Source organism: Papilio xuthus, unplaced genomic scaffold (genome assembly GCF_000836235.2).
Source record: "Papilio xuthus unplaced genomic scaffold, Pxut_1.1 DF827777.1, whole genome shotgun sequence".
Classification (NCBI taxonomy): domain Eukaryota; kingdom Metazoa; phylum Arthropoda; class Insecta; order Lepidoptera; family Papilionidae; genus Papilio; species Papilio xuthus.
Genome location: NW_013530872.1, coordinates 4056974 through 4070874, shown reverse-complemented (window position 1 = coordinate 4070874; position 13901 = coordinate 4056974). Strand labels below are relative to the sequence as shown.

General features: G+C 31.3%; 1 protein-coding gene across 1 annotated transcript in view; it reads right to left on the bottom strand.

Annotated features, from left to right (window-relative positions):
- Positions 1-13901, bottom strand: part of mub (poly(rC)-binding protein mub) — a 121070-nt gene that overhangs the window by 46452 nt on the left and 60717 nt on the right. The window contains exon 4 of the mRNA XM_013309389.1: positions 6673-6705. The gene's annotated coding sequence lies outside the window, so the exon portion shown is untranslated. The remainder of the gene's footprint in view (positions 1-6672; positions 6706-13901) is intronic.

Sequence of the window (13901 nt, the reverse complement as noted above, 5' to 3'; positions counted from 1 at the left end):
GAAATAGCCATAATAGTGTGATGGGACGGCAGGAAGCGGAGAAGTGTGGCCATTGTTAAGGCCGTGATCGACGCTCGCGGAACTCCTTGTCACTGTCATGTGGAAAAGAGGACGCTGTTCAGATAAACGGTATTGTATTACAGTCGGGAAGCGCTGCGCTTCGATATGACAGCTCCTTTGTGTCTGGATATACCTTTGTAAAGCATTTAACAGGACACTTATGTTAGCTTCGAGCTAGGTTTGTCACAAATTCGATAAAATTAAACGTTGTGTGTAACCCTCCAACCAATAGATATCTTGACAAAGGCTTGTATGGAGCTGGAGCAATATATAGCGTCCACTCGTATTATGCATATAAATAATAATAATAATTCTTAACAGTCAGAATAGTTGGTTATTAATATGACTGTAGATGTGATGTATTATATATAATATGTTTGTATTATGAAGATTATTGTATGTAGACGTTATATATTAACAAGCAGAAAATGTGGTTATGCTTTTTGATTATTGCGTTTTTTGCATACCAATAGTAGTAGTATAGCAATAGAGTCCAATCTAACTAGACAAATAGGTATTGAAATTAATCTAACTCCTTAATCTCGTATTATTACTGACGTGAGTTTAGTATGTGATAAATAAACATGAATTGCTTGGGTTTTCGGACGACCAATTTGATTTGATACCTACTAAATGCTAATTTAATCTTGGATTTCTGAGCGAACCGTTCGATCCCAATTGTTTTATAACTAAAGTTTACTCCGATTTGGACTTTGCAATATGTTAATATATTTATAGCTTTGTTATTTTCTATTAAAATTGTATAATTCGAACTTAGGATAAATAAATAATTTATATTTTTGTTCAATTAAAATTGTAAATATCAAATATTGCACTGGATTATAATATGAGCAATTACAGCAAAAACTTATAGCAAGTATTACGATTAGAGTAAATCATTAAAAATAATAAACAGTGGTATAATTTTCATGACTTTTCAGTGTCATTTTACTTTAAAACAACTAACACAAAGCTTATAGATTAAATTACAAGCGACTCAAGCAAGGGTTTAGTCGTATTTATATCAAAGTTTGACTAACAATGTCACTTAGGCTCTAACAATAGGTTGCTTGTTATTGTTCAAGTTTACTGTACAAGGGTTAATTGTTAACAATCAAACAGGTCCTAATACTGACGTACATAAGTTCAAACAGCAAACAAGTTGTAACGTTACTACTCAGAATGAAATATTTATAATATTAATATTTTCTTTAGTAATTAATGTTAATCAAATTGTAGCGCCTCATCGAAGGAAGATTTAATTACTGTCATGCTTGTTCTTAATGATCTATGACGAAATTATTGATGATTAGCTGTCGCCCGCGACTTCGTCCACTCGGAATTAAAAATTAAAATAATTAGTAGCCTATGTATTCTTCCGGACTATATTCTATATCTATACCAAATTTCAGCGAAATCTGTTTAACCGTTCTGGAGTTACAGTCTAATAAAAATCCATCCATCCATCTGAACTTTCGCATTATTATTAATAAGTTAAAATTTTCGGTTTCAGTAAATTACTTTTATAGTCCATCCTATTAATCATTTAAATAAATTAATTCAATGTTAATAATATAAAATATCGCAATAACATATATACTAGTATTATCTTCAACGGTAATTGAATAATCGAAGGTGAATAAACAGGAGTATTGTTTCGGGAAACGTATGTGGTTTACTTAACAAAGTGTCAATGTTTCTGGGGTTGTAACAGAATTATGTTGCCCACCTTGTTTGCAATATATGAACACAAACAATATGAAGCCTAAACAAACGGTATACGGCGAACCGAGTTATTTGTTAATAAAACAGTAAGTCATGATTTTGTCCAATAAAGAAATGCTCCGAGTTAAAGGCATTTGGTACATTCCTCACGGGGCGAGGGAATATTTATTCAAGAAGCGTAACTGAGGAATCACAATTATCGGGCAAATGTTTACGTTGTTGAGTGCGCCCCCTTCCGTCCTGCATGTGCCAAGTGCTTCGCCCATTAGAATGCACTAGTTGCTTTTTCGCAAACTTCCTTTCCCTTTACCATTTTCAGCTCATACTGTCCGACGCTACTTCAATGATAATGTTCTTTTAAAAGATAACTTTAAATAACATTTATTAGTTTGTCTTAAGAATAGATTTAAATTTAGAATATTTCACTTTTAAATATAATTGAATATTATAATACTGAATTCACCGTTAAGAAATTAAAAAGATTGTAAATAATCGTCTACAGTACAATTACATTTATTGTTAACATTAAATTAAATAAATAAATATTAAAAGCAAATTAAAAAGGGTTGTCATTTTATATTTCGTTTAGAATTTTATAAAGCTTTAATTTGAAGAAATTTTACAGAAATCTCACATTTGTTTAATGCGAAAAATCTCCAGCAAGCGTGTAAACCCTGGCATGAAAGATAATCTGGTTGGCGGAACTGATTCGCTCGCAAATTGAATAAGAGGTATGTAGCGACGAAATGTACTTAGTAGCGAGAGCTGGCGGGTTACGTGCGATGTATCCATTTAAAATGAGACTTTATAAACTAATTTATTACTGTTAAAAATATAACTGTATTTTATTAAATCAAACAATGGCTTGTTTCTCTTATTCTCGTTATATTTTAAACCACATTTTGGAATTTGCATGTATTTATTTAACTCTGTATTTTTAAATGTTAACTAATAATGTTAGTCAATGGACTTAAAAGAGGGTTGATAATTGTATTAATTTATCTATTGATTTTATAATATCGTTGATGTAAAAGACGGGAGCGATTTTCGAATTGGAAATCTAATAAATGTGTGGATTCACAAAATGTACATCTGTAAAAAATCAATATACCTATCAAATTTCTTTCAATATCTTGCAAGAGTTGGAGGAAATACGAAGGGAGTTGTATTTCATTACTTTTATCAAATTTAGCGGAAAATCAAATCTTTCAACGAGATTATCCCGATGTTCGCCCAGGACGCGCTCCGATGAGTTCGCGCCTTGTCCGACCCTACTATTATTACTTTTACATAATCTTGGATACATTCTTACCTTAATAACAAATAACAAACTATTACAGTTTCTTGGCATATTGACACATTATTATGATTATCTTTAAATGAAGTAACGAACATACTAAAACAAAGAACAATAATAGTTATTTATCGTTGGTTTCTGGTACCAAAATCTCTGTATGAAACATATCGTCATCCATTAAATTATTCGAACATTCCGGAGACATTATAATAAACTTATATAATACCGGCTAAACACTCACGTATATTCGTCCGGTGGCGGCACCCCGGTGGTATTTTTATATAAGTTTATATCGTCATCCCTCTCATATTTGACAAAACAAAGAAAACAATATGGTTTATAAAGGGAATTTGGTCTTATTAACCAGGGATTAGAAGTTTTTTATAACTTCATTTTAAATATAATCGATACTAGTAGAAAACAATGTTTAAGACTAGTGTAATTCATCAAATAATGATCATGCTTACTCGACAGCGTTGTTTTTTGTCAGCTGCATTTTTTTATCAACAAAAATGGAGTTTAGCCGTGGCTTTTCCAGCATTAAGAGAAGTTTTCGTGTGAAAATATCTAACTAATTAGCGTCGTGTCGGGAAGTGACGCCCGCCGGTACACCTCGCCAGGTAACAAGTAAATCCGGATTCCAATTTCCATTCGTGTTTTTTCTCCATTTTGACTATGAAAGGGGACTGAATATTTTTATGCATTTTCCTTTCAATTTATGAAATTATTTAAACCAATGTTCATTTTTAAAAGGCCGTTTCTACTACGTATCTTTTAAAAGATGATAGGAGTATTCAGAGATCCTTTAATTTTTATTTACTTTCTTTTAGTTTTTTTAGTTTTATAAAATTTAAAGTTTAGGCTTAATTCTTACATCCGGCGGCCTAAAGAACTTGTCTACTTTCTAAACTAAACACGTGTTAAAACGAATCTTGGAAAATATTGTGTCCACAATACTTATTTCAAATGTGACATTTGGATTTCAAAAAATCAAATAACACGATGTAACAGAACGAGCGTAATTTTCATGTTCTTTAAAGAGGTCAGCTCAGTAAATTCCTCACATTATACGGTAGAGTACACCTCGAGAAAAAGGGCCCTCTCATAAATATTTAAACAACTTAAAGAAGTTGCTTAAGAGTTCAAAATGTACTGAAAACATCTGCGTAGTTTTTTGCTTAGTCGACGACATGAAGTATCAAGTTTTTTATATCACCACTAGCTGTCACCCGCGACTCCGTCTCCGCGGAATTAAAAACTTAATTAGTAGCCTATGGTTCTTCCAGACTATTTTCTACATCATTGCCAAATATCAGTGAGATCCATGAAGCTGTTCTGAAGATACTTTCTAACCGTCATCCATCCAAACATTCGCATTTATATAATAATATTAGATTATATTTTAAAACTCATCAAGTTAGTAACTTTACTTACTTATTAACAAACCACATAGTACAAAACTTGTGTGTTTTATTGGGAAAGCGGCCGAGTATGATGAAACATGGCTGATTATAAATTGTACCGTCTGGGGAAATCTCGTTTAAGTTCCTACAATCAATGACTTTATAAAATATTCCCCTTTAACTTTTTTATTATTTGAGTGAGTCTCAGTTTTCATTAATTATTTTTTAATTACATTTTTTCAATTAAAAAAAAAAAAGATTTTAGATGATTTCAGGAATAAAAAACACCTACAACTCTTTTTAACCAGAAAAAACTGTTGATTTTTTTAATAATTAATTTTAGATTTCAAATGACATATCTATCTTATTATACTAATATTAAATGCGAATGTTTGGATGGATGGATGTTTGTTTGAAGGTATCTCCAAAACGGGAGCATAGATCTCGCTGAAATTTTTTTTATTCTGCGCGGACAGAGTCATGAGCGACAGCCTGTAGAACAATAAATTTCATTTAAAAGAAAATCTATTCATATAATAAAATCTTTGTCTTCGCATCGACTAAAATTCAATGGTTAATTACATCAAAGCTTTGTATATAAGAGCTCCGTTGTTGAGTATTATGAAAGTAATTTTGATGAAACTTGAGAAACAATGTCTTAAACAAGAAAGATGCTTGCTGACTTGCTATCTTTAAGGTTAATCATTTTTATCGTCTACTAATATCAGGGAAACTTCTACCCCTCTTATTTCCCTTATTATTTAATATAATTTTTATACAATAATATTATAGTTAAGTTGATTGCTTATTATTATTATAAAAAGGTAAAATTCTATTACTAATTTGCATTGAATTCGACTACATACTGTTGATCTATATAACATATTAAACAATGTTCATACATTTATTTTATTTATGTTTGTAGTTTAATATTTCTAAGTTATACATGTAGTAATAAATAGACAGAGAAAATATTTCATATTCTTTAAGGCTTACATGTGCCCACATGCACTTTGAACTTTTACCAAACAGAAATCGTTTGTATTGAAGCGTTTTACCGTCTCACAGATTTGCCGAACCATGTATATATTTTCATAAAATCTAAGCGTACTTAGAAATGACGAATAGGATTATAGGATAGCATTAAAACTCTTCATTATATTTGGTATTTAATTCCACAATTTTTCAAAATACAATTAAATGCGTAAGGATCTCAAATACTCGTAAACTAACAATCAGTGAACGATTTCTTAGTTTGCCTTTCTCATTAAAAATAAAAAATAAAACTGCCAGTGGTAACAAATTAGTTTTTGGAACATAATGTAATATGCTCGTAATGTTACATTATTAGGGTTAGAGACAAGATTTGGGAAAATCGTACCGCGAGTGAGCCGGTCCAAATTGTTGTTGACCGCTTTTTTACCTTGCCTTTGTTATCATTGTTAGTAATACGAAACAGTCCGCCTCTCTAATGTGAGTACGGTTGTATATTTTTTCTAAACAAAATACATTTCTTAACCGCTTAAATTTGTTTTTAACGTATGTTTTTGACAAGGTTGAAAAGTGACTTTAGCAATCCCTTAGTTGAGATTTTCATACTTATTCTACACTATGAGCCACGCTCCATTAGCATTGCGTCAACGGCAGTTATTTAAACCTTTCTTAAAAAGTAGACATCGAACGAAGTTTGGGGTAAGCGCCATCTACGTTTGGCCACTTCAAACCCCGTAAAGCTGTAAATGACTCTACTAGGCAAACAGTTTTAGTCACAAAAAGTAGACTGAATTTTATTATTGTAGTATTATAACTTGTTCTATAGAATTTTAAATACGATTCAGTATTATCGTGCAAATAAATAGGAAAACAAATTTAAGGTGTCACGTTTGGTGCGTGTCGGATGTGCGAGTAAATCCCAGTCACGTCGTTATTTTTACGCCAATTAAACTACTGGCTGTGGTTATTCACGGAGCTCGTGTATGTCAATTTCAATCACAATATTTCTATATGTTATATATTTTATATTATAGAATTGATTAATACTATAATAATGTTCGCAATTGTTCACTAATATGTTAACTTCATGTTTTAAATATGACAGTTGATGCAGTGATAATTTTTCCTGATTCTAAATGTAGAGAGTAATTTCATAGTAAAAAATAATTTTTAACTAAAATAATGGTTACATACCTTTGTTATTAAGTGACCAAGATGTAGCGCTACCTGAAAATAAAGTATGTGAGGTTAGCTTTCTATACAAATACATAGTCGTGAGTAAATCAAAGTTCACATAATTAAAAAAATATATCCTATTAAGACTTTAACAGAGCTTATAGTATTACGTTGACATTTCCCATTGACATGATTTAATTTAATTAACTTTGTTTTATTTTATTGTATTATTAATAAATAAAAGTTGAAGGTTGATTCAAAGCAATATTGTTTCCGTTTCATTAAACTGTTGAACAAAGTGAATCAGAGTTGAAGAGATGTTATTGCGATTCAAATCGCTCTCTGGCAATATTATGATACTCGAAGCGCACCAACTAATCTAACTGTCTCTCGGCAAGCGTCTATCGAGACTCCTAAGTAAACCACTCGTTTTGATAAGTGTTTGTGTTCAGACCAATAGGATACTAGATGTTTCTACAGTATATTACATAGTTTTCTTAGAAAATTGCAATATTCAATCACTTCTTTTAAGAGGGAATATAATTTAAAATAAAATAATAAACGACTTTAAAAGGTCACATACAATAAATCTTAATTCTTACTTATATTATAAATGCAAATGTTTAAATGGACGAATGAATGGATGTTTGTTTGAAGGTATCTCCGGAGCAGCTCAACGGATTTGGCTGAAATTTAGCATAGTCGTAGAACATACTCTGAAGAAACACATAGGCTATTTTTTAATTCCGCGCGGACGGATTTTCAGGCGACAGCTAGTAATCATATATTTTGTCTGTTGCATTCGTTTTTATACAACGTTTTGATAAATAATTATATCTTAATTTATTACTTTGACATATATAATATGTACAAGATAATTGTTAAAATACATAAATAATTTACATAAATATGAAAAGTGAAAGCAAAGTTGAATAATAAGTTAGAAATAATACAGAATTGAAGGTAATTATAAACAGATACCAAAGATTTAAAGAAACAAGATACTATCAGTCTTGAGATTCATTTTTCTAAATTACCAGCGTTCAACTTGACGGCCATTAGTCTTCACCCATTACCTCGGTCAGGGAGAGACAAATAGTATAAACCCCGAAGAGCTGCCGCATTTAACGGCTCGTTTATTACTATTAACTAAGTTTCCAGCTGAGATCATTTATATAAATAAAAAAATAAACTCCCAGTTTCGTAGTATATTAATTGAATAAGCTACGAGTATTGCTCTCAAACTTTTGTTTATGCTATGTTTGGATTCCAACAGGATTCGACTTCAAAGTTAAAGTGGTATTAGCTTTAAAGGCGACATCTTTAATTCCAATTACAAGATTGTTTATGTCAAATGATGAAAATAATTTTTGTTTAAGCTACTTTAGACCTTTTGACTTTCAAATATCGCTTTTATTAAAATGGTGACATTCCTTTTAAATATCTTATACTTTAAAATTACACAAGAAAAGAACATAGCACAAAAGTACCAAGTTAAGTAGTTGTTACAGTACAATAGAAAATAAACGGTTGTATCTTTTGATTGGGTTGGCTTAGAAGTTTTATTTTTTCACAGCACCTAGATACCACAGACCTGAACACAAGATATAAATTCCAGCTTGATACCTTCACGCGTTTTTGAGAAAAACAGACAGACGGACGGACAACAAAGTGATCCTAGAAGGGTTCCGTTTTTTTCCAATGAGGCTTGGAACCCTAAAAACAAAGTTTATAGTTTTTAAGTACAAAAGGGATTCAATTGACATGTTTTAAATACAAATGCATCCTAATTGCACAATATTTTTTTATAAAATTGTACTTGTATAGAAACATAGTGTAATTCGTGCTGGTAACCACGGCACGTAAAGCATTGCCGAAACGACCACCATTCATAAGCTGTCACAATAAGAAAGTTTTCTTGTGAAAATACTTTTTATTTTTTGCTCTAGATGTGAATTGAAACACCTGAACAACGATTTGATATATTAGTATGCAAGATATTTAAATTTAGAATCTATAAATTAAAAAGAGGTCCAATAACGTCATCAATTATTAATTAGTGAACACATTTTTTTTTCTTTAAATGTTTCTTTTGTATGAGTTATGTAGAGGTTCCATTTTAAATACAATTAAATTCTATACCTTTAATATTAATGTTATGAAAAAAATGCAAATGGTGTTTTTATAAATACGCGGTACAAAATAGCTATTATAATATATGTGGTCTCCCCGTGAGTGAGCTCAACGAAAGGTATTACGAATATTTAATTGAAGTTTTGATTAAGCACTATCGCACATGCCAGGCTCATCGCTCTCACCACCGGTATAATGCACAGAGTTAAACAATTCTGCATACATCGCGCCCATAACCGATGTCAAAATTTAATGTAAAATCTATATTACAAATATAACGAACAATTTATTAATACTTCAAGTTAGTTAACTTGCAAGAATAATATCATTCAACTTTACACGTAGACACATATAACTCGGTATTTTTTTCGTATTTTAATCGCAGTTTAAGTAAAAGAAAAAAAATGTGAATGCCACTTATTTGTAATAGTGCTGTTTTAATGCGTACTTTTAATGGTAGCAAATGCTACATTATAAGTTAGAATCCTTCGGCGGGAATGGCGAGCTTTCGTTACAAAGTCAAGTGTCAAAATGATTAGTGAGGGGACATAAACGTCGACATTTTAGTAAGGCTAGTGTTGCGCCAGTACACATGCACAGGGTCGGATTTTCTTCCTAACCAATGTGGAAGATGATATTAAATTATTCAAACTTTCGTGGGACATTATACTAAACTGATATAAAAACGGCTAAACACTCACGTATATTCGCCCGGTGGCGAAATCGACTAGTTTCGAGCCCATTGGGGGCCCTTCATCAGGATGAGTGGTACTGGTATTATTTTGCGGACGCAGCCCCTCGCTCACTGAGCGATGGGCCGAAACTATTCGGTGCCGCCACGGGTCGGATATACGTGAGTCTTTAGCCGTTTTTATATTAGTTTGGAAGAGGATAAATAGTAAGTAATAAAAAATCCTTAAACGAGATTTACTTGTAAATAGTGCCCTTTAATATTATTTAAGTGTTTCCACACAGAGCCAAAGAGCATTTCAATTTTTAATTAACTAGATTGATTTTGGAATGACCTTTACTTTGCGTTCAAATAAGGTAAAGCAGGGATACGAAGCTAGTGAATCAAATCAAATCCTAAGCAAACGTCTGTTGTAACCGAACTCCGGCCGGCTTTTGTGACATTCAAAACATGAGTCCAGATCTGTCGTTGTTAAATCGATCCCTTTCTGTGTATTCAGTAGTTCATGCCCGAGTGGATTTGCCAAAATGAATATTTGCTTTCTTTTATTTTATGTTTTAAAACACAACACGATCGTATATTGAAAATTTGTTATATTTTATTATCACAATGAAAAATATTTTCAATTTTTTTATGATCATTGTATAAACCTACACTGATCGTCGTATTTGTATCGACATTTGTTATGAAATAATTTAAATACAATGAAATTAGTGAGATAAATTGTTAACTGATCTGCCTTCATTAATATCCAAAGATATAAGATCAATAATAAATATTTTTACAAGCTTTTATTTAGTTTCACCTGTCTGTTTTGTTAACTAATCTATGGTGCTAAATATAAGCAAATGAAAATTGTAACTAATCTATTTTACTATTACAAGGATATGAAATGTTAAAATAAATAACCCTTTATATAATCGAGTGGTTACGCTCGAGCTCGACAAACAAACTAACTTTGATATAAGTAAATCGTATTAACGCTTAACTTGTTAAGCTCTGTTGCGGCGGAGAATAAAACTCGCGTGTTTTTGTTAGCTTTTCGCCTAATAACAAAATGCGAATAAGATAATTAGCATTCAAAATTGGCTGGATATTTCTGTCTAATTTAATGCTATTAATTACGTTTTTTTTTGTTGAAAACAGTGAAGTTTGAGATCAATATGATAATTATTTTATCCATATTCGATAAATGAGTATATAATAAAAAAAAAGATTGTACATTTTATTTATTAATTACCTTTCTTATTGTAATCCTTGTAAAACAATTTATGACAATTGAAATTCTTTTCTAATACGTTTACAAAAAACAGTGTTGTATAAAGGTTAAAGAATGTCTTCAGACGAATATGTTTAAGTAAATAATGTTTCCAAGTGATCAGGCGAGAGGTGGAGTGAAAAATAAACAGAAAATCGGAAATAAATAGCATGTGAACGTACATATGACGACGCTTTGAAGTAAAATGTAAACCTTCCAATGAAAAGGTTAGCAATCGCTAAAAGAAAAAAGCCTGAATACAGATGAATGCTTTCACAAAAGAAGTCGAATGTAGTATTTTATTTTATTGTATTTGGTTTACATTGGATGCAAACAATAACTAAATAAATCTTATATATAAAATTCTCATGTCACAATGTTACTTACTCCTCTTTACTCCGCCAAAACGGCTTGACCGATTTTAATGAAATTCTATATGCATCTTTAAATCCAGCGCGGACGGAGTCGCGGGCAATAGCTAGTATCTTTATAATGTTACTAGCTGTCGCCGGCGACGCCGTCCGCGTGTTTGTCTAAAAAATAAATTAGGGGGATGAAAAATAGATGTTAGCCGATTCTCAGACCTACTCAACATGCTTACAAAATTTCACGAGAATCGGTTAAGCCGTTTCGGAGGAGTATGGGAACAAAAATTGTGACACGAGAATTTTATATATAAGATGGTATAACGGTAAAAGTATGTTATGGGCAAAAAACATTTATTACGCAAAGTCTAAAAGATATAGTGTTGAATAAAAAAAAAGATGTACATATTTTAGACATGACATTTATTTAAAAGCGGCCACAACAAGCGGTGTAAGCTTAGAGTGTGGCTTGTTTAAGTGATGTGTGAGAGGTGCTCGTAGTTTTCGCTGCGTAGAACATTAATAGCTATGTCTTAGTTTCGGATATTTGGGGTCTTCAGCTTAAGAATATGTAATTTTTATAACAATAAGCTCCTAAGATACAATTATACAAGTTTTAAATTACCAGCATATTTTGTTTGTACATTTCCAAATAGTCATTTGTTATTAAATAAGTACATTATTTTCTTATTTATATCTTTGAAAAATGGCTACGTATTTTCTTCTCACCTTATCTAAGTCCATAAAATATTACTCAATGCATATTGCACTATGAGCTTAAAATATTTATCGTTGCATAAAATTGTGAGTTTATCCTACGATATAAAATTTTTATAGGCACATAATATTCCGAGGATTTCGAGGAGCGCTTTTAATATAAAATTCAATAGCTGCATTTTTAAATTTATCTTGTCGATTAAATCAAAATATTTCCTTTAACCGCAGCGGTGAGGTGTCAATCGACTATCCCTTATTTTTGAATACCCGCCACTTCGTCTGTGGGGTATTAAAGAAATAATTGATTAATAGCCTATGTCCTCTTCCAGATTATTTTCTATCTTAAAAAAAAATCCAATCTTCATCAAGATCTGTCGAACCATTCCGAAGCCTTGTAACAAACATTCAGCCATCCATCTAAACTTCTCATTTATAATATTAATAAGATAATGTTCAAATTCCTATCATATTTCCATTTCAATGAGTTTATTACTATCCCAAAATTTACTTCCTATAGATCTACTAAATTAACTACCGGGAGGATGAAAGCTGATGTTTTAGAAATAAACAGTGCAATGTTGCCACTCCACAAAAGTTTTTACATTACCCTGTGCTGTTTACTTTGCACCTTTGCCTGTTCTTTGACACAAAGCATAAGTTCTGAGGTCGCTTTTCAAATTTCCAGTCAGGATAACTTTCTTCATTTTAAAAAGCAAATTTTTGGTAATTATTTAACATATTTTAACTTTGATGTTTACTTATCTGAGGTGTGAGAAAATTAAAATAAAAATTAAACGAGAGATAAAGGAAAAGTAAACTGAGTCAATAATTTGTTTAATGTTTGGTGTTCGAACGGTTGTAAGTAGGTTTTGCGTATTTAATATAACTTTCCAAAATGTTACATAAGTACATTGAGCTATATACTTATACATACATGGTGCGTACTTCTTCCAATTATATCAGTTGTTGAGTGTGTCATAAAAGTTATAAGTACACGAATCCTCGAAAGATAAGGACACTTTCTAACTACACATATCAAGAGGATGAACTTTCTTACATAAGCACTTCAGAGTAACAGTAGTGGATAGAAACCCTTCTACTGCTTTCCATTCCATTTATAACAACAAAATGTTGGCTTAAATAAATACATTTTTAACGTTTACTTATGTAATTAAATAATAACTAATGAGTGTAAGATTTGTCGTGTCGAGTCGTGGTGTGCTTTAATCTCAAACTTTCTATCATTTTTAAAAATTCAGGCAGGTTTTGAATTGACGGTAATTTTTATTAATTCATCTTTTCCATCAGGACATGGGAATTATGAACGTTAGAAAAGTGCAGACAAAAAGCAAGACTCGTTATGGTTAAAAGAGTACCGTCTGTACTTGTCGTTAATGTAGGTAGCGGCAAACGATCTGTATCGTACATTACACTTTGTGTAAAAATTATAATAGACTAGCTGTCGCCCGCAACTCCGTCCGCGCGGAATAAAAAAAAAAACTTAATTAAACCTATGTCTTCGTCCTGACTTCCCCATCTACGGCAAATTTTATCAATCAATTCAATCTATCCATCCATCCATCTAAACATTCGGATTTATAATATTAGTAAGATTTAGTATGCAACAGTTCAAATAAAACTTAACCGTACATTATTAAGGGATTTTACACCACCTTTATGCGTCGTGAGTTGTGCGTTATATTCGTATTACTTTTATTTTAATATTCCCGTGGCTAGCTAGGTAAATCACCTTTAGCCCGCCGGCAAATTGAGTTCTTAGCGCATCAGCGGTATACCAGGATTTAAAGTCTGAATTTTATAAGGTAATTCTTGTCTGTATTATATCTTAATTTAAACCATCAGCCAAAAAGATTTATAAAACATTTTTCTTTCAAATTCCAACTGTATTTGCTACTTATTTAATAAGAAATGTTTTAGACGGCGTTAGAAAAGAGGAGCATTTAATAATTAATTATTAACCTATTACAAAACAGAATAATTTAATATACTTCCTTATTTAATAATTCAGTTTACTCTTGACGCAAATCTTACTTCTTACTAATATTATAAATGCCAATGTTTG